The 25,781-nt window shown below is 37.6% G+C and overlaps 1 long non-coding RNA gene across 1 annotated transcript; it reads left to right on the top strand.

The window, feature by feature from the left end:
• The first annotated feature begins 17,491 nt into the window (after positions 1-17,491).
• LOC113346054 lies at positions 17,492-19,246 on the top strand. The gene is made up of 2 exons (XR_003358375.1): positions 17,492-17,759; positions 18,895-19,246. It is a non-coding gene; the product is annotated as an uncharacterized LOC113346054 (long non-coding RNA).
• Positions 19,247-25,781: the final 6,535 nt, after the last annotated feature.

The following is a 25,781-nucleotide window of genomic DNA, read 5'->3' as shown; positions in this document are numbered from 1 at the left end:
CCCGTTGGCGGCGCCAAAAATTGGTGTAAATTTAAAGTTGTTGTAAAAAGGTGATAAGTAGAGTTCGTTCAACTCGGACTTGTGAAGGATTTTCGAAAATTAAATAGAGTTGTTTTAAAAATAATAAGGAAATACCAAGACTTTGGATTCCACCATTGACCAATTAAATGATAAATTCTAATCAATATTTATGCAATTCTTTATTTTAATGTGATTCTAATATTTTGACTCAATTTATTTTTGAAGTAATAGTTGTAATCAGAAAGCATGAAACATCAAAAGTTTTAAAACCAATCATGCTTCATCAAAAAAATTCACAACTACTCAATAAAAATAATTTTTCTATAATAGTTCTATACAAATAATCATGTAAAATAATTGTAATAAATAATTAAAATAGAATTATACCACTTTTCATGAAACAATGGCTTCCTCCGTTGCCTCGGCTAAGGGATTTAGCTCCTCATATTAATCACTTTCTCAAAATACATGTTTATAGCTCAAAAGTTGATTAAAAGAGTAAAAGAATACACTGTAGTTGCTGAAGGTCTAAAACAGAAGACAAAATGATTGGTAAAGGGTTTCTGAGACTGCAGGAGAAAAGCTGTTCATAAACGATATGTATTTTCTGCGGTGGAAGAACGATACAAGTTTGCGACAGTTTCTCACGCGTCTTATGTTCTTCTTCTTCTCCGGCGGTAACAGCAGCAGCAGAACCCTATTCCTTCAACTTGATTTTTTTGGTTTCTCTGAGGTTCTAAACTTCTCCTAAGTGTAACTGATGCCTCTTATGACTTGAACCAACCTTTATATAGCTAACAGAATCCCTAAAAATCGATTTGATTCTCTCTTTTCTTAGGCAGAAAGTTTCGGATTTCTCCACTTTCCAAAATATTTTATACACGTTTATCTGCTTCCCAACTTACCCTAAACTCTTCCGTATATAGATATGTATCTTTAGGGATGGATATCTTGCCTTATCTCAGACGTAGCTCTATTTTTGAAACTCATCAGAACCCGTATTATTCTTCCTCCTCTGTTTCCTTTTTCCGGCCTGTCTAACCCAATACGTTCGACCCAATTGCTCATACTAACCCTGTTTTGCTCTAGCAAGTCTAGCCCAATCGTTTCCAGTGTTGAATCTCTTTAAAACTGCCCGATGATTCGAACCCAGAATTCTGTTCTTCGCTGCCAAAACTTTCCCGCCAATTTTCAGTATTTGAATTTTGAAGATGGTGTCCCCCTATCCAGTTCAGGGGTGCGAATAGCAAGTGGGGTTGAAATAAAATTCTTGGGGTGGAAATAACCAAAACTTGGGTGCCTTTAATAATTTTTCTGGGATGTTTTCCACACTTTTTCGGGGTTCCTCCGGGGTATTTCTGGGGCATTTACGGTATGATATCTACGGAGGTCCAAATGCCACATTTTTAGCCAATTTCGCCGCAAAACCTTATTTTTCCAAAAACACTTACAAATAAATAAAATAACCAAATAAGTACAAAATCGAGCACTAACACTATATACAATTGAGATATATATTAGACACATAAATACGTGTATCATTATGCTGCTTTTTAAGAATGAAACTGATTTTTTTGTTTTCTTGTTATGAATGTTTTTCTTGTTTATATTATTAAAGACACTCAAGACGAATCTGTGGTGCAATGGTAGCAGACTGACTCCACGTCTGGAGATGTGTGTTTGGTTAATGCCAGATTCACTCATTTTGTGTATACATATTGTTGGAGAAAATTCATACTAGTTTCCTCCAGATTTGGAGACAACTTATGCTACTTGCCTCCGTGTATCTAAAGATGACTTGGGATAGTTCCCTCCATAGTTGGATACACCTTGGGCTAGCTACCTCCATTATTTTTGGATGTGTTTTTGGCATGCTTTTTGACAATTCATACTAGTTGAGTTTCATGTTCCACTATAACGGATCTTTTTTTCCTTTAAATGAAGTGTACCTATATGGTTTATGATGGCATACCGACTGTGTAATATGTGTTTGATCGTAAAAAGAGTTTTGATATAGTAACTGCACATTTGTATTATTTTGGAGCCAACTTGAGCTAGTTCGCTTCACTTTTAAAGCCAACTTGTATTATGGACTCCAGATTTTTGGGGCAACTTAATGATAGTTGACCCCTCTTTTGGAGCCAACTTAAGAAAGTTGATTTTAATTTCTCTATATTTTTTCGATACAACTTGGCTTAGTTGTCTCCACTTATACCCGCACTTCAGATTTCAGATCCAACTTAAGCAAGTTGACCCCTATTTTTGGAGCCAACTTAACCTAGTTGTCTCCATTTTTGGAGCCAACTTAAGCTAGTTGATTTGAAACTGAATAAATAATTTGCATGTGTCTGTTTGTATATTTAAGATATCTCCACAAGCCTGTATGCTGCAATGCATCATAGTGATTCATTAATTTTAAAATAATATGCTGCAATGCATCATAGTGATTCAATAATTTTATATAATATGTCAATTCATATAACATTTGTTTAGAGTGTCATTCAACAGACACGAATCTAATAAAAGAAAAACCTTATTTTTAATGGAGTACTCACTAATGTCATTTCTATAACTTAACAAACTTAAACACATTAAATCATCATATGCATCTGTGTCATCCCTCGGGTATTCTTTCTATTTTTTATTACCGTGTCTTTCTGCAGGAGGGCATGCATTTCTTTCATAATCATCTTCTCTCCTCGGGTATCTACTTACAAATTCACGAAAACGATCCAGACTTGGTGGCTGCACACTTAGACATGACATAATTGTGTAAGAAGAGCCGAATCCACGTTCTTGCAATGTAATTAATAGATACAAGATATCAATTTAGTTACATTCATTCTTATGCTAATTTGGTATCAAAAAAGAAGAATTGAAAAGAAAACTATTTACCGCCAGCTGTTGATTCAACTATGTGAGAAACTTACTTGACGTTAATGGAAAAACCTAATTGCTGCCAGCATTGTTAGATCTTTCTACCATTATTTGCTATACTTTCGCCTACTCCAAAACACATGGAGATATACTCTAACAGTACTATATGTGGGATGACTTCGTGTTTTCTAGTTCAATCTTGATTCTATGAATTGTTGCCAGATTCATTCTTTTGGCAAGCTATAAGTAAAGGTTAATTATAACGATGAGACAAATGTTATGCTTCTTCGTAGATTATCAACCTATTAATTTTAACAACAAAATAAACTGGTAAATTGAATGTTTGTGTGGGAACCCTTTGCTTTTGATGATTTCTTCATCTTTTTTTTTATTCTATTTTGACCAAAAGAAATAGTTAAATTATAAAAATTAGCATAAATTGTCTTCAGAAATGTAACCAACCAGCACAACTTGTCTCCAAAACCGGGAACAACTATAACAAGTTGTTTCCAATACTGAAGGAAACTAGTACAGTTTGTTTTCAATCCTGGAGCCAAAGCACAAATTGTGCTCCATATATAACCACCTGCTACTTCTCTTACACCTAGACCATTCAAGAAAGACATCCACAAGTTCAACAATACTACTTATTCAACACAGTAAATGAATTAAGATCAATAAATGAAACAAAATCACTAAGAAGTTGAACAAAAACAAGTAAACCAGTAAACCTTTTTTTAACTTTTATAATTTCTTAACACCAAGGGAAGCCGTTGATTTCTTAACACCAACAGAAGCATCTGATTTTGTTGTTTACTATTGCATGCATGCTTTAAATCAAATAAAATTAGCATGAATTAACACAAATCAATAACAGTATGAAAAAACTACATCTATTTGAAATATACATCAATATCGATAGATCAAACAGATTTTTGAAGATAAATCATGTACCGAACCCTAAAAATCGAATTCAAATGAAACATAAGCTGAATTGAGATACGAGATCATTGTTTACCTTTGATTTAATCTTCAAAATGTTGTTGTTGAAGCTCCACAGTAACCCAATTTTGGAAAATCGATTCCCCAATACCTAATTTTCTCGTTTTTCTTTTTTTATGTGTTTTTCAGTCAGATTTGATCTTGTAGATCATGTAAAAATAATAATCTCCTGTTTTTTTTGGTGTTTATTTTAATTGATTTCATTTGTCTTTGGATCTGATTTGGTTTTTTGGGAAAGAAAGTGAGAGAGAGAAAATGAGATGGAGAGAAACAGAAAAATAAAATGAAAATGGATGACATATTTAGCGGTAAGTAACAGCTACGGTGGTTTTTATAAAAGGATAATTTTGTAATCTTGTGTTTCAGGTTTCTAACTTACTATAAGCTTGGGGTATATTTTAAGTTAGAAAGAGTATTTTTCAATGGGTCTTATACTAAGGGTTTATAGATAATGTTCCCTTTGTGATACCCCTCAACTTTAATGCCAAAACTTAAACTCACACTCTTCCATCAATCATCGTCGTCACCACAACTCAACTACTTCATCATCAACTACTGGATATGAATACCATTGATCACTGAGACACCATCAAACACAACAAAATCACTAAATTCATTAATCAATCACAACTTCATCAAATCATTTATCATCTATCAACTATCAACTACCATGATAGTGACAGATCCATGACTTTTATATTTCGGGGTCAGACAATACATGTTCCAATATTTACAGAAAAAAAGTTTCCAAAGCAAATATAAATTACAGTATGGTAATACAAAATCATACATTAATATACATCTTGTCATTTTGCAAAAATAATATTGGGACATTGTAGATGGTGAAATTTGGATAAGGGAAAAAAAGTGTCATTTAAACCCTATAGACAGAGTTCAACTCTCACGGGAGAGATTAAGCCCTTATTCCTCAAGGCACTCATAGCCATGATTTCTAGTATAAGTCCCCGAGAGACACTCCTAGTCGTGATTCCGTGAATCCTAGTGCACATCCTCGACGAGATACTGCTGGTCATGTAGGTTATGTCGAGCGTAAAACGTCTCCAGTAGACTTATGAACCAGAACAACCACAATTCCAGCATGTCTTCGCGAGACGCAGCTGATTGTGATTCCATGATTCCTATTATACATCCTCGACGAGATACTACTGACCATGTAGGCTATGTAGATGCGTAAAAACGTCCCCCGCGGACTTATGACCCAAAACGGAGATATTCATGTCTCCTGTAAGCACGACTCATCTTATTTGAGATCAAGAAATGATTCCTAGTACATCATCGCGAGATACACTATCCATGTCTACTCTAGGATCCTACTCGACTTACTGAGGTTTCCGAATAATTCCTAGGATATCCCCGCGAGATACACTGGTTATTCTTCATCTATGCCCTTTCGATAGATTTCTAGAACATCCTTCTGAGATACACAGGTCATGTTGGGTTCATAAATACATGCACAATTGACTCCTAGCACATCTCTGCAAGATACGCTGGTCAAAGAAAAGTGAGAAAAAGTCTCGCGGTGATATTAGTCGGGCGTACAAATCCTTTTCTCTCTATTTAGGACGAGTCCCAGCTGACCACAAAGAGATTCGGATTCGTTAAAAAAATCTTGGTAGAGATTTTGATCTGTCCATAAATTTCAGAGAGATTCATATTTTTCTCTTCAAAATCTCGGAGAGATTCGGATCTCTCTTCAAAATCTCGGAGGATTCACATCTCTCCTCGAAATCCTGGAGAGATTCACATCTTTCCAAAGACTCCCAGAGAGATTTAAATCTCTCAGGAAATCTCAGATGAGGCTGAATATTCCCCATAATACAAACGAGCCTCATGTAGAAATCGAGTCTCTTTTTCAGACTCTCCACACGAATTTTGTAGCATCCCATGCCTATTCACGTGACTCATCCTAGTCATTCTTACAAATCAGAGAATATCTCTCTATCTTGGACACCTCGTCTAAAGAGAATATTTCTCTCTCTCAACACATCATCACAAAGGCTGACTCAGCTTCACACAAATGGGGGGATAACAATTAGGGTTTTGGTCTGGCGGTCTACAACACGAGTGGGAAATATCCGGCTTATTTTTCACCGCAGAAGAGAGTAAAGGCGATGGAATAATTATACAATACTCAATCTATTTTATCTTTATCTATTCCTGAAGAGACGGGAGAATTTCTCCGCACGACATGGAAAGCAATCCTTATCTTCACCGACCTGAGATTAGAAAATCCATCTATAAATAGGTCCTCTATTTCTCCAAGCAATGATCATCTTTCTCATAACCTCTCAGAGCAATTCTTATTCAAACCCCATGATTCTCTGATCTCTTTTTTCGTCTGCTTCCCTTCCTAAGACCAGCCCTAAATCTCTTCCATGTGACTGAATCAACCTTTGTACGACCAAACGTGCGTAGTTACTGTTCGTGTTCAACTTCCCATAACACTTTTTCAGAAACTCTAGAATCCCACTTCTAACCTCTCTCAGATTTTAGGTAACTACATTTTGCAGACCACGGTGAGAGGTTGTCCACTCATTCACAGTTCCAAATCAATCTCAAATCACAGTTATCAATCTTAATCATGGTTACCACCAGCGGAAAGGAAGTCGAGACTTCAAAGAAGCACAATGTTAATTCCAGCAATGTTGGGACTAACACAAATATTGAGCGTCCTAATGTTGTCACTGAATGCCCTAATGTTAGTACTGAACGCCCTACTGTCGTTTTTAAGCGTCTTAATATTGGTACTGAATGCCCTAATGTTAAATATTGATAGTTGAACCAATATTCCCAGCATGCGCAAATATTGCTCGTTTGAGCAAATACTGCTCGTTTCATGAATTACTGGGTGCGGGACAAAACAAAATATTTATTTTAAATACTGGCATCTAGACCGAGAATAATAAATTAAAATGTTGATTGCTGGATCAACATAAAATTAGTGTTTGAACTTGTTCAGAATTATGCTTTGAAGAGCATCTGATTCAAAATCCTAATTTTTGATCGATTGTTGATCAATTGGTAATTTAGTAAGAATCAACCAATAAGTAAGAGAGGGTGATGGTATTTTTACAATGTTGTTGTAGAATGTAGTTTCGTTAAAGACTTGTGAAAGCGTATTTTTTAGACTTAAATTTTTATAAATGAAAATAACAAACTCAAAATAAAAAGTGTCTTGAAAATTATGGAAAGACCAGGGCTAGGATTCCACCACTGGTGTAGCCAAACGACCCCGCGTACACTGTCGTTGACACCGTTGAAGAACAACGGTTTTTGGTTGTCTGTTCTTCGTGTTCTTCATCTTCCACAACAACATAAAAATATTCTCTGCAACTCGATTTTCTCGATTCTTTGATGCTCCTAACTTCTCCCAAAACTCTCCAAACTCTCGACATCCACCCAGTGAGACCCAACAACCTATTTATATTGAACATCACCAAGAAATCTGGCTCATCAACTCCCAATAATCCTCCATTACTCGGTATTAAAGAAAATATTTTATTTCCTTTTTCATGCATCTGCAGCTATATAATTCGTTCAAAATATCCTTGTTTAAATGTTGCACGCTTCTTCAGTAACCCAACTCGATCCAGACACGTGAGTACACGTCTAAATTCAAAGTAATCCCGTGAATATCTAGTTCGGCGTACGTGTTTCCCTGTTTTCTCCTCGCGAGTTATCTAGTGAATTTTAACCGAAACAATCAACCACACCACGCCTGTTACGCTCAATCAAGTCATCGCAGCAATTTTCATCCATTGAATCTCCTTCTACATCGCCAAAAAATCAAACCCAAAATATGCATGCATGCTGCACATTTTTCCCGCCAAAATGCAGATTTGAAATGTTGAAGATGAGTGCCCCTTAACCACTACTGAAGTGTGAATAGCAGGTGTCCAACTAAGGTGCCCCTTATCCAAAAGCGATAGTCCGAATAACAAGTGTCCTCTGGGTGCTTTAGACAACTTTTCGAGCCGATTTTTCCAAAAATATTTATTGCCTAAAAATACCTACAAACACATAAAACACTATAATAAGTACAAAAATGGGTACTAACAATATACACAATAGAGATGAAAATAGACATATAAATGCGTCTATCAAATACCCCCAAACTTATTATTTGCTAGTCCCGAGCAAATTGAAACTACAAAATAAAATCCCAACTCACTGTCACAGGCATCACGATTGCACTTAGCGTGTGCAACAAGCCTTTGAACCTCTAGGTGGCTTTAGTGGCCTAGTTATAGTGTCGGGAGGGTTTACGATAGGTGTACCCATAAAACCTTTATTCCAGACCATATCTATCTACGCAAAACCTTGAAAGGCACTAAAGAATCTCCTTGGTTGGCATACAGTCATTGACTATAGGAGGAAGAAACCTGATGTGAAATTCCAATTGATGTACATGAGTTTGCACTCAAGCATACTAAAATTCATATATAAGTGACAGAGCTCTACTCAGATAGTCGCACTATGGATATCATATCCGGAGTCAAACCAATCACATGAAAAGATCCAGAAGATGGATACAGAGAAAAACGTAGATGGTTTAAAGGTGAACGGTGTTTCTCATATCGGTTTGAAGGCCTCTGCCAAGATGAACCTATCCTAATGGACTGAGATACTGGTCTGACTAATATCAACACAACTTGCATATACAAGGGGACCAGTGGTCGATAATCAAACCCTAGGCCAACACAATTGGCACATACAAGGGAACCATCGGTCAACTTTATTGAATTTATTCTGGTTGGTCTGATGGTATGGTCTCAATGTTTTTTTGGAGTATCTCAATCAATCTATTTCACCCTTGCAATGGTAACAACTTGAATCGTGTGCCCAACCAAATTACTTAAAAGAAAAGAAAAATAAAAACAGAAAGTGAAATGGACTCAACGAGATATGCAAAAATACCATGTTATTTCTATCACCTGATCTCTGTGCTTTTATGAATAGACTCTATAAATGTTTTCATCTAGTCAGATTGGTTCCTTAGCTCTTACAACCAAGATGCTTCCATCCACTTAGATTGGTTAGTGACAACCTTAATAAACATAAATTTCTAGGATCTGGAGTTTATTTATTTCAACTAAAAGCTAACAAAAAGTTTCTTACCCACCCCCAAACTTAAATCTAATATTGTCCTCAATGTTCTAAAGATGAAATTTAAAACATGAACAAAGAGAAACTGTTACTACTTGAAGGAAAAGAGTTAAGGAAGGATGTTACCGTATCGCATAAACATGGGTTACCTCCCAAGAAGTGCTACATTTAAAGTATTCAGCCAGACATCAAATACATCAAAAAGTATTGTCACCTTCCAAATTCGTATACCAATATCCGAAATAGTTGTGGGTCCTCAGAGCCAAATAGAGATGGAACAAATATAAGATTACCATCTTGGATTAGAAGAATAAACAAAAGGAGTACAACCTTACCTAGGGATTATTTCAAGGCAACTAGATTTGTCTGGGATTTTCCTTTGGGCTCTATATGAGTGTCTAGAAATACAGGTTCAGCCAAATGACATGTCTCTAAGAGATGGATTTCCTCATGGAAAATATCTGGAGGATCGGGTAAAACATTTTGAAGAAACTCTAGTAATACCTTAGAGGCAAAAATCTCGAGTCCCAAGTTAGGGATTTCAATTATGGATAGTTGACGATCACCAGAATCATCATTACCCCCAAACTTAGGGAGAACACAATCCTCAAATGGACCAAAATCTATGGGATGGATTCTAGGGTCCGTAAAGTCAGCACAATGACTAGTTTCTTTTGGGGACTGGTCATCTAAATGAACAACATCATCATATAAAGGATTACAAAGAAAATCTCTAGTATAGGCTCATCAACTTAGGTGTTCGTAATGGTTTCCTCCTCCAAATCACTGAAAGGTTCATCAAATAAAGGATTATCAAACATCGTGTAGGCCAAAGGATCAGGAACTAAAGTGCTAATCATGTTCACCAATTCTAAATCATCTATCTAAGAGGACTTAATAACATTAAAGACGTTTAGCTTAGTAGTCATATTACCAAAAGATATGTTCATAAGTCCAGTTCTACAATTGATGACAGCATTAGATGTGGCTAAGGATGGGCAACCTAAAATTACCGGTATTTGAGCACTTGGGTCCTGCACATGCTAGGTATCTAGAACAACAAAATACACTGGGTATATAAACCTATCAACCTCAGTAAGAACATATTCTATGACACCACGAAGGACTTTAACAGACCTATCAGCTAATCGAAGTGTCATTTTGGTTAGTTTCAACTTACCAAGACCTAGCTGGGTATACACATGGTATGGAAGTAAGTTAACACTAGCTCCTAAGTCAAGTAATTCCTTATCAACTACATGATTACCAATAACACAATATACGGTGGGGCATCCAGGGTCCTTATACTTAGGGGTGTTTTGTTCAACATAATTGAACTTACTTGACCAGCTAAAAAGGATTTCTTATGGACATTAAGCTTACGCTTTCTTGTACAAAGATCTTTAAGGAACTTGGCATAAGCATGCATCTGCCTAATTTCTTCTAATAGCGGGATATTAATGTTTACCTGCTTAAATATTTCCATTATTTCTTTGAAAGTGGACTCTTTCTTAGTGGGGGCTAACAACTGTGGATATGAGGATCTAGGCACAAAGGTAGTCCTATCAGGAATTTCTTGGAAATCCTTAGAGAATGTTTCAGTTTCCTCAGCTACGGATTCCTCTTGGGAAGTAGAAGGTGGAACTATAGTATGTCCACTAGGAATGGCTACCTTATTGTCTACCGATTTACCGCTTCTAAGGCTTGTTATCGAATTCATATGATTTGATGATTTCTCACCATCTAAAGATATTTGATAAACTCCTCTAGGATTGGTTGTGGTTGACTTGGGAAACTTCCATTATCTCTCTCACTTAGAGTCTTAGCTATATGACTTACTTTAAGTTCTAACTTAGTAAGAGTCTGGGTGGTAGTTTGAAAATTATGTTCGGTTTCCTGTTGAAAACTAACCTGGCTCTTTACTAACATTTCCTGTCTTTGTGCTAACATATCCTGGCTCTTTCTTAATATACTAAGAGATTCCTCTAAGCTAGTCATTCTATTTTCAGGAGGATTCTGGAAATGGGTTGGACTTGAAGAATTCTTTGCATAATCAAAACATGGGGGAGCTTGAGAATTACTAGACTGACCTTGAATTTGGCCCTTAGACCAAGAAAAATTATGATGGTTTCTCCAACCAGGTTTATAGGTCTCCGAGTATGGATCAAACTTCTGACGGTTTTCAAATCTAGTATTGTTATAGACAGCATGGTCTTGCTCTTCACTAACCCGACCTTCCCAAAACGAGTTATTGGGTTCTATTCCACAACTAGAGACTTGAGAGGCTCTAATCCTGTCATCAGGTTCAACAAAATACCTATGTCTAGACTTATTCAATTCCAAAGCTTCTAACCTTCTAAACAAAGCAGTAAACTTAGCATATGACCCAAGCTTGTATCTACCACATTGGTGCTACTTCTATTGACCAAGAGTCTTTTAGGGGGTTCATCATAAGACTCTCACTGTTGGAATTTTTCAGCGACAACTTCTAAGAAGAAAAACGCGTCGTCAACATTTTTACTAGTGAACTCCCCAGCGCACAAAGGCTCGACCATGCATTTGGTCGAATAGTCTAAACCATCATAAAGAATCTCAACTAGTTTCATTTTCTTAAACCTATGGTGAGGAAATTGGGATAAGAGATCATCGAATCTCTCTAAAAACTTATAAAGAGATTCTCACTCTTGTTGAACACTAGCACTAATTTTCTTCCTAACAGCTGCAGTTTTATGCTTAGGGTAGAATTTAAAGCAGAATGCAGCAGTAAGTTTCTGCCATGTTTTCATGGATTCAGATGGTAGGTTGTTCAGCCAGGTTTTGGCTTTATCGCTCAAGGTAAAGGGGAACATCCTAAGTTTCAAAACTTCATCACTAAGGTCTTTAATCTTAATTGTTCCACAAATTTCTTCAAAGTCCCTAACGTAAAAGTAAGGGTTTTCATCATCTTTTCCTAAGAATATAGGGATCATCTGAAGAATACCAGGTTTCGACTCATAATTAGCCGTAGAGGCTGGCAACCTAATGCATGATGGTCGGTTGTTCCTAGTTGGGTACATGTACTCCTTCAAAGTTGTCATTGTTGGCATAGTAAAAATCCTAGGGGTGAATTTCTCACTAAGACTTAAATTCTCAAAACTGAAGTTTCGAAAAATAGGGCTCTCCAAAGAAGAGTCTTCGAGCTCCCCGTTTACAAAACAAGAACCTCTAGGATCGTTACTAATACAACGGCCAAAAGTATCTCTTTTGCAAGCACGCTCACTAATGGACTCGAGCGATTTCTGCATACACTAACAAAAAATTAAAAATAAAAATCCTAAGGAAGGGAGGTTCTAAGCAAACACACAGCAGGCTGACTCCACCAAAGAAAACCTAAATATTTCTAGCAAACAACAAGCATGATGGCTCCACTTATATTGTTTCTAGACCATCTTCTAATCTTTCGAAAGGGAATTCGTTACTATCTAAGTAAACCTCTCTAGAATGATCTGAATAAAGTAAGTCGAAGATAAGTAGCGGAAGCTAAGAGGAGCTTTGATACCCCCACCTCTTTGGAAACATTTCTCGTGAGGGAGACTCTAATCGACTCACAGTAATCTTCCTGAACTTTGAAGTATTCTTAAAAGAGAAACTAATATTTTTCGAATGACTTTCCTATTAAGTTCGTTACCCTATAGGTCTCATTCTAGTCAATATTTTAAGCTTGGGTTCGTGTTTGGTATTGTTTTCCTAAGGCAGGAAAGAAGAGAACGATGATGAAATCCGAACCCTTATCTTGTATGCCCAGTCCTTGCCTTTACTAGGAAATTAAAATCCGTATTCAGTCCTCAACATATATTCACCTTAAGGCAGACAGTAAACTCGCTGACAGGGGGTTCACGGGTATTTCGAAAAACTCACCTCCCGTACCAGATGGGTGAAGAACCGCTGAAGTCGATTCGAGCCACGAATCCTATGTCATGTACAAACCCGAGGGGCCGAGACCATATCGTAATCGTCTTCCTTCCCTGCAAACAGTTTATATTTAGAACTTCCCTTCAGTAAGGTTTAAAAATAAAAGAATAATGTCCAGAGTCCCAAAGTCCAAAAAGAAAAGAAAAATTACAAAATAATAAAGAAACCCTGATACAGTGTTTTTTGAACCAAAATAAAAATAAAATAAAACAAAATAATAAAAATCCTAAAAAAAATATGTCTTCTTTTCCGTTCTTTGGCTTTAATCTTTCGCTGTCTTTACGAACCAACAATTCTTCGACTCAACTTTCTTTACGATTCCAAAACCTGTAGAGAAAAGATACAATCCAAAAATATAAAAAAGCAACAAAAAAAATAAAAAAACACCTAAAAATAAATCTAAAAACTCTAGCCTAAAGACAAGTCCCCGGAAGCTGCGCCAAAAATAGATGGTATTTTTACAATGTTGATGTAGAATGTAGGTTCGTTAAAGACTTGTGAAAGCAGATTTTATAGACTTAAGTTTTTATAAATGAAAATAAGAAACTCAAAATAAAAAGTGTCATGAAAATTATGGAAAGACTGGGGCTAGGATTCTACCATTGGTCGATATTAATGATTTAATAAAACATTAATTATGCAACTCAACAATCAAATTGATTCTAATAGTATTGCCTAGACATGTAGAATAATAGATGTTAATCCAAGAATAGAATATCAAAACCCTAAAGAAAGCATATCCTGTCAAGAAAAAATACACCTAACTAATCAAAATCATATAATCAATTTTCAGTTCCATGCAAAAATCATAATAGAGTTGTTAAATTAATTAAAAGTAGAAATATATCACTTTTACCGAAATAACGGCTTCATCTATTACCACAATGATTGGGTTTAGCTCCTCATGTTGAAAAACCTCTCAAAATAATTCATTGATGCTCAAAAGTGTTTTACAATTGATGAAAAGGAGAAAAAATGATGAAAATCGGGTGTTTGCAACGTTTATAATTGTTGCAAAACACTATTACAAAGAACAATAAATACGCGTCATTGTAACTGTAGCAACACGACCCCGCGTACACTGTCGTTGACACTGTTGAAGAACGACGGTTTTTGGCTGTCTGTTCTTTGTATTCTTCGTCTTCCACATCAGCAAAAAAATATTCTTTGCAACTCGACTTTCTCGATTCTTTGATGCTCCTAACTTCTCCCAAAACTCTCCAAACTCTCGACAGCCACCCAGTAAGACCCCAACAACCTATTTATATTGAACAACACCAAGAAATCTCGCTCATCAACTCCCAATAATCCTCATTTACTCGGTATTAAAGAAAATATTTTATTTCCTTTTTCATGCATCTGCAGCTATATAATTCGTTCAAAATATCCTTGTTTAAATGTTGCACGCTTCTTCAGTAACCCAACTCGATCCAGACACTTTAGTACACGTCTAAATTCAAAGTAATCCCGTGAATATCTCTTTCGGCGTACGTGTTGCCCTGTTTTCTCCTCGCGAGTTATCTAGTGAATTTTAACCGAAACAATCAACCACACCACGCCTGTTTCGCTCAATCAAGTCAACGCAGCAATTTTCATCCATTGAATCTCCTTCTACATCGCCCAAAAATCAAACCCAAAATATGCATGCATGCTGCACATTTTTCCCGCCAAATTGCAGATTTGAAATGTTGAAGATGAGTGCCCCTTAACCACTACTGAAGTGTGAATAGCAGATGTCCAACTAAGGTGCCCCTTATCCAAAAGCGAGAGTCCGAACAACAAGTGTCCTCTGGGTGCTTTAGACAACTTTTCGAGCCGATTTTTCCAAAAATATTTATTGCCTAAAAATACCTACAAACACATAAAACACTATAATAAGTACAAAAATTGGTACTAACAATATACACAATATAGATGAAAATAGACACATAAATGCGTCTATCAGAGGGACCGGCTACATGGGATGATGGGATGACCATGTAGCCCCCAGGTGTTCGAATGAGCAAGCACCAAAGTCATTTTCAGTCCAGTTGGTGAAAGGATGATTAAATGCTAGTTTAATCATTTGTTAAAATAGTGCTCGTCTGAGCATCAGGTAATAAAACTTAATTATGAATAGATGGGGGACCGACCAAAGGGGTATGAAACCGTCTCTGGTAGCCGTGGGACTAGATGATGGTCGATTGATCAAACTCCAAATTGTTTGGAAAGAGTTTGAACCCAATATGAATTGTAGAAGACAAATTAGGTCAAATCGTAAAGATGTGTGGGACCGGCTTCTTGCAAGCCAAAGGGACAACCCATGTTAACCAAGGTAGCATGCCCGTGTCACGATATTGCTTGTGGATCAATTCTGAGAGTCTTGATATTTTCAGGTGCGCGTTTGAGCAATATTTTGTATTTTCAGAAGAGTTTGATCTTGACTGAATTTCTCAATTTTGCTTGAACGAGCAAGTAGGACATTTATCGTGCGACCAACATTTTAATAATATTAAAATAATAATATTTTAATACTTGCATGATAAGCCTAGTTGGTCATGTGATCATTTGACTTTTTGTCTTTTGATAGTTTGAGCAATATTAGTGAAATATGGAAAAAAATAGGTTTTTTGCTCAAACGAGGGAGTTTTCATGAGATGAGAGAAGAAATAATGATAAAATAAGAAATTAGAGAGGTTGTGGGACCGGCCACGGCTAGGGCATTACCAGCCATCTGGTGGGTCCAATCCCCTGACACTCTTCCCTATTTTATATAAATTTCATCGTGTGAGGAAATATGGAGAAACTAAGAGTTTTGCTCGAATGAGGAAGTTTGCTTGAATGAAGGAGTTTCATGAGATTAGGAAAAACAATAAAATAAGATAAAATTAAAATAAAGAGGCATGGGACCGGCCACGACGGCATGACCGGCCGTCCGGTGGGACCGGCACCTAGGCGCCTTTTTATTATTTTATTATTAATATTTTTCTTCCCTATTTTTCATAGGTTTCCTCGTTCATCCATATTTTTGAATTCTCATTCGTGCATTTGGTTGCTCATTCGTGCATTATTGTCAAATAAACTCGCTCCATTTTCTCGTGGCTTACTCGGTGGTGGACCATATGCCCATACGTTGAATATTTATTACCAACCCATGGAATTTTGCTGGGAAAAGTCATGAATTTAAGTAACGAAATATTATAAAGAACGTAGAAATTTTTTTAGGAGTTCAATTAATGAATCTTGCGACTAGAAATAATTAATCGATGGCTCTATACTAGAAGACAAGTTGTCTAGGAGCATTATAATTATTCGAAAATCAAGGTATGAGTTAGTCGAAGTGTCATACTCATATTGAATATTTATTTTGTAAATTCATGGAACATTGTGACATCTTGAAGACATTATTGATCTATACTAGTGATTAATACATTTAGGAACCGCCCAATCATTTCGATTCTATAGAGAACTGAATACGAAAATTGCGCAATTGATGAAATATTTCGTGGTCTCAGTTGAGAGACTGCATATTCATGCGTACTCTGTACACTCAATCAGAGATCATGAAATGAGGTTTGTACGCTCGGTCAGGGATCATGACATGAGGTTTGTACACTCAGTCTGAATCCTAAATGTGTGTTCTGAAAAGTTTGTATGCTCAGTTAGAGACCATGACATGAGGTTTCTGCGCCCAGTCAGAAATATGAATTTCACATACGTGTCGAATCTAGGTCATAAATATGCAAAATTATGATTTTACGATTTTAACCTTTGTCAAAAATCCACCATCAACAACTGGTATGCAAACTTGGTTTCCGGACCTGAATCATATCAATACAGTTTTGTACAATCAGTACGCATACTGTTATGTATCCTGATAGGTGCCAAATATTGCATTATTCTTTACCATTTTATTGGCACTTATCCCTTTTTGCATACCATAAATTCTCTTTTTGTAATGAATTCTGTATTTTACTCCCCTCAAGGATAAATATTTTATATTATTTAATTTTGTATTTTTAGGTTCTAAATAAAGACTGGATGAGTTGCGGAGCGAAAAGAGCAAAGAAACGACAAAGACTTCCGCAGGAAGGAAGCGAAGAATGATGTTTGCAAGAGCCGGATCAACTAGAAGTGGGATTGAAGAGGAAGAATTGTTCTTAAAGAAGATATGGGCTTGGCATACCCAAGGCCACAAACGCTTACCCAAATCCATTTCCAATACCCATACTCATTTCCATGAGAGCCGTCAGATTGGATCCATCATATCATCCAACGGTCGCCTCATCATCGTTCATCAAACTCTGAAGATCCTGTCAAACATCATAGTACCTAACCTCAATCTAAGCCGTTAGATTTTTTGTATCACACATCCAACGGTCGATCCATGCATGCTTCCCTATTGCCGTTCGATTCAATCCAGATGTGTCGATCCGACGCCTCCACTCGCTGTTCATCAACTCTTGAGTTTCCGCCCAACACTGTATCATCAAATATCTTCCTCGTTCTTTCCTTCCTCTTCTCTCTGCAAACCTGCAACACCCATTCCTTCTTTTTCTTCTTCTCCTGCATGCTCGATTCCTCCAAACCCTGACCATCCAACACCTTCCCAACACACAGCAGACATCCCCCTTCCCTAGTTCTGCCTTTCTTGTTCTTAGCATCGACAGTTCTAGATGCTACAAACAAGACAGGCAAAGCTAGGGTTCGCAGTTGCAGAGAAGACCTATTTGGGAAGATTCCGAGTAGCAGAAGCAAGACAAAGCATGGGTCGAAGAGTGAGAGAAAATATCAGAAAAGAGGTGAGTTTAATTTCATTTTTTATCTAAACCCTAATTTTAGAAATTAGGGATTTTGGGGGGAAAATATTTCAAGTATAAATTGAGTTGTGTGTGTGTGTGTGTGTGTGTGTGTGTGTGTGTGTGTGTGTGTGTAGAAGGTAGACTTGGGTTAACCAAGCTCAAGGTTTTAGAGAAATACAAAGTTCATAATCCCATTTCAGTTTCATGTCCTGTTTGATTTCAATATGCATGTTTAAGTTTTTATTTCAATTTCAATCCATCTTCATGATTATTGCACTTCAGTGATGCTTTGGGTTAGCCAAGCTTCACAGCTTTAGGGTTGAGTTAAAATTTCAGTTCATGTTTGAACCACATCTGTTAGTTCAAATGTTAGTTAGTTTAATGATGAGCTAAACATCAACACCAAGGTGTTGATGAAGCCTTAACATCCTATGCTACTGAATGCTTGGTTATAAATGTATCTTGTATGTATAATGCTTAAGATATTTGGAAACATCTAGGCTTTAGGCCTGTATTGAGTTGAACTTTAAATAGTCAACTAATGCTAGGATTAGAGAACTCTAGGTGTCACTCTAATTATTCTATCAATAGGAACCCTGGAAAAAATGCAAGCTAGAACTTGTCATCACTGTCTGATACCAAAGGGACAAGAACAACAGGAACTTGTCATCACTCTAAACCTTAGTGCTTCACCAATTCCATCTTTACTCACTGTTATCTTTTGCTTTAGTTTTGTTCACTCTCTGTCACCTGATCTCATATGTATATAAAAGTTCACTACATTTCTAGCTGCATTCTTACTGCTTTCAGCTTGCATAACTTACATGTAAACTGGATCATAACTTGCATTCTCATTCTTCACTACATCATAATTTGTTAATTGCATTCCCATAACTGCATTGCAGTTCATTCTTAGCTGTTGCATTTCAGCTGTTGCATCCCCATAATGATCATTGCTGTTGTCACTGCTTCTTCATATCTTGTATGCATTGCATTGCTTTGCATTGTCACTGTCATTCTTGCATATTAGCTTGCATTCTAGCTTGTGTCTCAACTGTTAGCTGCAGCATTGCTGTGCATTACTGCATCCTGTTTAATCACTGCTGAACTCTAAACTTCCCTGCTGAATTACCAGGTACCACTGGTGCATTGTTGCAGCTTTGGTGCATTGCTGGTGCTGTGGAGTTGAAACTGTGAAGCTGCTGGTGCTAGGAGCTGCTGCTGTTGCTGCCAAGGCCCTGCTGGGCTGTTCACAAGCCAAGAGAGCCAAAAAACAGAAGCTGGGTTTCCCTTGCATAAAAAATCTAAGCCTAAACCCATTAAGTAAACCCAATTTGTGGGCTTTGTTTTAGACCATTTATCTTGGGCTTGTAATTAAATCTAAATAGTGGGCATGTTTTAAACACCCACCTGGGCTTGTAATTCAAAAAAGAATAACTTGTTAGCTGGGCTCAAGCCCATTGAACAGAGCCTTAGGCCTGTTTCCCTTACCTCCAAATTTCAAAAAAAAACAAAAACAAAACCAACTAGGTCAAAACCCATTGGAATCATTTGCTAAAAACAAACCGCAGGGCCTGTTTTTCAAACTACACAGTGGGCTTTGCTCCAATAGTGGGCCTGGAACTTCGTTAAAAATCCCCAGCTGGGCTTCGTCCAAAATAGTGGGCTTCGTCCCCAAAATTTCCAAACCCAACAGTGGGATTTTTCTTCCAAATTTAAAACTAGGGGTGAGCATAAAAACCGGAACCGCGGATTTAACCCGTATCCGTCCGTAAAATTGCGGATTTCACCCAAATCGCAAGACGTATGGGCCGGACACGGGTGGGATTCTCAAATCCGCATGCGGTGCGGATGCGGTTGCGGTTGTCATTTGAAAACCGCGGATTACCGCAACCGTAGAAAGAAGCAAAGTTTTCTTAAAGTATGAACCTAGGCCCAAAGAGAAAGAAGTGAAGTTCTTTGATCACTTAGTTAACTAAATGAATTTAGGCCCAAAGAGATAGAAGTAAAGTCCTTAAAACACTAACTGAATTTAGGCCCAACAAATAGAATCAAAACTAAGTTAACTAACTGAATACTGAATGGTAGATGGTGTTTGGCAAGTTGATGTTGTCAGTGATCCGTTCACAGAATCACAGTTCACACACCGTGCATGCCTAAGAGAGTGTATGGACGCTGTTAGGCATAACAGAACCATTCCCTGCACATATAATATAAACAAGAGAAACAAGTTACAGAACTAGTATGAATTATGAAGTTATAGACTGAACTGAGCTCGTAATGGGCTAGGACCGTCAACTAGTTTCATAGTTCACATCCAAAAGCTAAACTGATAGTTGTCCCGTTGAGGTAACAATGTGGCATGCATCATCCTCAGTTGGACGATTGTTTGTGTTCGTTTCAACCATTACATCGAAATGGAACATTTTCTGCTCTAAAGTTAGTGGGCTTGGCCTAACAAATCCGCGGTTAATCCGCAACCGGCCCGTATAATCCGTTGATCCGCAGAGGTTAAATCCGCGGGTGATTGGACCGGTCACGGTTCCATTTTTCAAATCCGCAATTTTGACGGTTTGGTTGCGGGTGACCCCTAATCCGCAACCGTCCGTCCGTTGCACACCCCTATTTAAAACCAAATTTTGAAACCCAATTCAACCAAATTTTTAAAACCCAATTCAAAACCAAAAATACCCATCTTTGAAAACCAAATTTTTTTCCAATTAAACCAAAACTTTGAAAAACCAAAATAACCCATTTGAAACCGAAAACCCAATTAGGCTTTGTCTTCAAAGTCTAAAACCAAATTAATTTTTCACCAATTAACCCATTAAAACCAAAAATTTTATAACCCATTAACAAACCAAACTTTGGGCTTCATCCCTTTTCATTAAAACCAAAATTTTGCTCCGATTTTAAAACCAAATTTCAAAAACCCATTTAAAACCAAATTGTGGGCCTTGTTTTCTCTTTATTTGTGGGCTTGTTATGTATGTTATTTCATGATTAATGCTTTTATTGAGATATGATTGTAACCTTTAGAGACCAATCAAATCGACTAATTAGAGTCAATCCAATAGACACAATTGACATACCCACAACTTCTGAGGAAAACACACCGGACCAACCTGAGACAATGGGAGAACCCCGTACTCTCAAGGATTACATATACCCAACTAGGGCAAGCCAACCCTCCTGTATTGTTTTACCAGAAGCTACTGGCCATTATGAGTTAAAATCTAGCACAATACAAGTGTTTCCTGTCTTTAGAGGGGTTGACAATGAAAACCCTTACCACCATGTGAGAGAATTCGAGGAGATTTGTGGAACTCTACGTTTCACTCAAATGTCCGACGAAACCTTAAAGTTAGGATATTTCCTTTCTCTCTGAAAGAAAAAGCCAAGGCCTAGCTGTATGCTTTACAGCCGCAATCCATCATGACATGGGACGACCTCACAAATGAGTTTTTCAAAAAATTCTTCCCAAATCACAAGACTGCGACAATTCGTCAAAGTCTAAATAGCTTTGTGCAATTAGAGGGTGAAACCTTAGATAGATACCTGGAGAGATTCAATGAATTATTGCTCAAATGTCCCCATCACGGTTTTGAAAAATGGAGACTTGTGCAAATTTTGTATGAGGGTCTAGATGTGTCTACCCGAACAACTGTAGAGTCAATGTGTAATGGTCTATTTGTAAAAAAAACTGTTGATGCGTCCTGGGACTTCTTGATTGAAGAAGCTGAAAAGACTCAACAGTGGGAATCCATTCGTGAACCCAGGAAAACTACACCTGTAGTTAAGGTTCATAGGATTGAGTCATATTTTGAGGGAAATGCAAAAATTGCATCATTAGTTAGGAGAATAGAAGAGTTAAAGATACAAAAAAATATAAAACCTTCTAACACTACTCTCCGTGAACAAGTCGAAATGTCTGTATGTGCTGCTTGTCATGATCCCAACCGTCAACTCAATAACTGCCCAGATTTGCTTGCATTCCAGGAATCTAGGCTTGAACAAGCACACGCTATGTTTCAAAAACAAGTGCATAAACCCTATTCACAGACCTACAATCCAGGATGGAGAAACCACCCAAATCTTTCATGGTCCAAAGGCCCTGTTCAAGGAGGACCATCTCAACCCACCCAAAGCTATCAAAACAATCAAGGGTATCAATACCCTAGGAACCCTCAGCAACAGTCGTATCCTCAACACACTGCTGAAAAGAAATTATCCAACATTGAGGAAATTGTCCAAAATCTTGTGCAAAATCAAAAATTGTCTGAACAAAAATTTACAAATCTAGAACTCAAGATAGGTCAAATGTGTGATGCAATGAATGAGAGAAAAAAAGGTAAACTCCCTAGCTAACCCTAATAAAATCCAAAGAGTATATTTCAGGCAGGCACATCATCTTGCCATGAAACCTCACCCGATCAAGTCTATTCCATCACCGCTCTCCGAAATGGTAAGATTGTTGAGAACAAAGTAGGCATGCCACAAACAAATCAATCTGAACCAAACTTAGCACTGCCTACACCACCAAAGAAAACCTCCAATTTAGATAATGAATCTAAGCACATTAGTGAAGCCGACAATTCTACTGCTGTGAATGTCCCTCTACCACCTAATGCTCCTGTTGCTCCATTCCCTCAGAGGTTAATTCAACAAAAGAAAAGCACCCACTACAATGAGATGTTAGAGATGTTCAAAAGAGTTGACATCAACATCTCATTCCTTGAGGCAATTAAGCAAATCCCTGCATATGCTAAATTCCTTAAAGAGTTGTGTACAAAAAAAGTGCAAGCTTAATGTACATAAACGTGCTTTCTTAGCTGAACAGGTAAGTTCCATCATTTTGAACAAAACTCCACCCAAGTTTAGGGACCCATATTGTCCAACAATTTCTTGCACTATAGGAGAACACACAGTCAATAAAGCGTTATTAGACCTAGGTGCAAGTGTTAACCTACTGCCGTATTCTGTTTATGTGCAGTTAGGTCTTGGGGAGTTGAAACCAACACCTATCACTCTACAACTGGCAGACCGATCTTTCAAGATTCCTCGTGGGGTGGTAGAAGATGTTTTGATTAAGGTTGACAAATTCTACTTTCCTGTAGGTTTCATTGTCTTAGACACTCAACCTGTACAAAACCCAGACTGTCACATTCTTGTCATTTTAGGAAGTCCTTTCTTGGCTACGTCTAATGCGATCATTAATTGTCGTAACGGAGTGTTGAAACTGTCTTTTGGAAACATGACTGTAGAATTAAACGTGTTTAATGTTAGTCAACAGCAGGTGGATCTTGATGATAATGATGTACATGAGATCAATATGATGAGAGTGTAATACAATATTCATTGACTAGTATTTTATCAATTGACCCCCTACAAGCATGTTTGGAGAATTTTAATTTGGAGTTGTATGATGATGGATACATTAGTGACATCCAATCCTTGCTAGAATCCGTACCTCAAATGGATGTCACTAAATGGCAGAACAAAGTAAAACAACTCCCACTTTCTGATTCAAAGTGTATCATATCTTCTGAAGAGTCACCTAAACAAGAATTGAAGACATTGTCTAATACTTTGAAGTACGCATTTCTAGGTTCTTCTGATACTTTACCTGTCATTATTTCATCATGTTTAGACGCGGAACAGGAAAAAAATCTTCTAGAAGTGCTTAAGGAACACAAAGAGGCCTTAGGATGGACCATCTCAGACCTCAAAGGAATAAGTCCCACCATTTGCATGCATCACATTAATCTCGAAGAGAATGCCAAACCATCTAGGGAAATGCAAAGGAGACTTAATCCTAACATGAGAGATGTAGTTAAAGGAGAAATCCTGAAACTACTTGATGCGGGTATCATATTTCCGATAGCAGATAGCAAATGGGTTAGTCCCATTCGATTTGTGCCTAAGAAGTCAGGCATTACTGTAGTTCGGAACGAAAAGAATGAGTTAATCCCTTCACGTACAACCACAGGATGACGAGTATGTATCGACTACAGAAAATTGAACACAGTAACAAGGAAGATCACTTCCCGCTCCCTTTTATAGACCAAATGCTAGAATGTGTGTCTGGACACAGTCACTACTGTTTTATGGATGGCTTTTCCGGTTATAACCAAATTCACATTGCTCCAGAAGATCAGGAAAAAACTACATTCACGTGTCCCTTTGCGATATTTTCTTATAAACGCATGCCCTTTGGGTTGTGTAATACACCTGCTACTTTTCAGCGTTGCATGATGGCCTTTTTTCTGACATGATAGATAGTTTTCTCGAGATCTTCATGGATGATTTCTCCGTGTTTGGTTCCTCGTTTGATGAATGTTTAAAACATCTTACCCTTGTGCTATCTAGATGTAAAAAACGAAACCTTGTTTTAAATTGGGAAAAATGTCATTTCATGGTGAACTCCGGCATAGTTCTAGGACACATCATCTCGGAAAAAGGCATAGAAGTGGATAAAGCCAAAGTTGACCTTTGGTGTGAGAATGGGGAGCACACAAAACACTTGCAAGTATACAAGGCCAAGGTTTGTAATAAAATGATGAGTAGGGGTTTGTCCACAGGGAGAGGAGCATATAAGAAGTTTTCCTAGGCTAACAATGGTGACAATGCACTAAGGCAGTGAGCAAAACAAGGTAAATGGCATGAACCAAAGATGCAAGGTAAAGCAATAAAGAAACAGTTAAGAACCACAGCAGGGAAAGATAAGCAAAGAACCAAGGCTTGGAAGCCAAGGGCAAGGGCAGGATTGTGCACTGACTTCAGTGCACACAAGCTACAAAGTGCAAGAAAATAAAAGGCAAGAAAATTAACTGAGTTGAAAGCACACAGGACTGAAAATGCAAGTTTCTGAGAGGGAATTGGTGGGTAAGCCAAGGCTTATGATCCACCTTGTGTCCTAATCAAATGACATGTTTCTAGGTTATGTTTGCTCCTAAGCATACATCTAGAAATGAAGAACACCAAATTGCTCACTAGTCTACCCCTAGCATTGGCTGTCTTTTGACAGTACAGCCAATCACAGGCTCTATGAGCATTGGTATCTCTCATTTGCTCAATCAAAACATACAAGGAAGAACTATCCTAGCTCATTTACACTTGACAGTGCACAAGGCTTCACTGAGCCTTGGCCTGATGCTGATTAGCTCATGCTAACCATGTTGTAGCAACATACATACATTAACACAGATGATTCATACACAACTAGCAACATATCAGATAACTCAAAACATAAGCAATTTGCAACTGTCAACTGAAAAGCACTGAAATTTGAAGTTCATAAAAATTGTAGCAAATTCTCTACTGGCTAGTCCAGAGAGGTATACAGTGTCTTTCACACACTTCACACAACACCAATTTATACCCAATACACATTTTTGGGTTTTCCCCCAATTTTCCCCGAAAATCAGTAGAACTAGGGTTTGGTGAAATTGATTTACCTACTGTTGATGAGATACTCGCTCCATCTCGTCGACCCATTCTTCTCCTGCTTCTTCTCGTTCCTCTCGAGCTCCAATTGATGCTTTAATCATCACTTATATCCCCAATTTCTCACCTAGGGTTTCAGTGAGCAGAGAGATGAGAAATTGAGGTTATTAGTGATGCTAAAGAGATGGTACGTGATGGGTTTAGGTAGAATAGAGTTGGGGAGAAAACAGTGGAGTGATTTGGGGTGAGGTGGTGGTGATGGAGACGGACATGGTGGTGGTACGGAGTATGGTGGTTCAGCAGAGGGGGTGATGGAGGAGATGGGTTCGATGGAGAAAGGGGAAGGGTGCGTTTGTTTGAGGTCTAGGGTGTTCGGCACTTGGGTGTGAGGCGAGTGTATCGAGTTTTATGATCTGCGACGCTGAGCCGTGGGATAGGGAGATGAAAGATCAATCGGACGGTGAGATGAAGTGAAGTTTGTAGCGACCGCTGGATTATATAATACAACAAAATCAACGACGCCAGATGGAGTTAGGTGTTGTAGTGTTAGGCGGAGATATCAAACTTCGATGCACA

This window comes from Papaver somniferum, unplaced genomic scaffold, assembly GCF_003573695.1.
Source record: "Papaver somniferum cultivar HN1 unplaced genomic scaffold, ASM357369v1 unplaced-scaffold_90, whole genome shotgun sequence".
NCBI lineage: Eukaryota > Viridiplantae > Streptophyta > Magnoliopsida > Ranunculales > Papaveraceae > Papaver > Papaver somniferum.
This window is presented reverse-complemented; position numbering and strand designations above follow the sequence as displayed.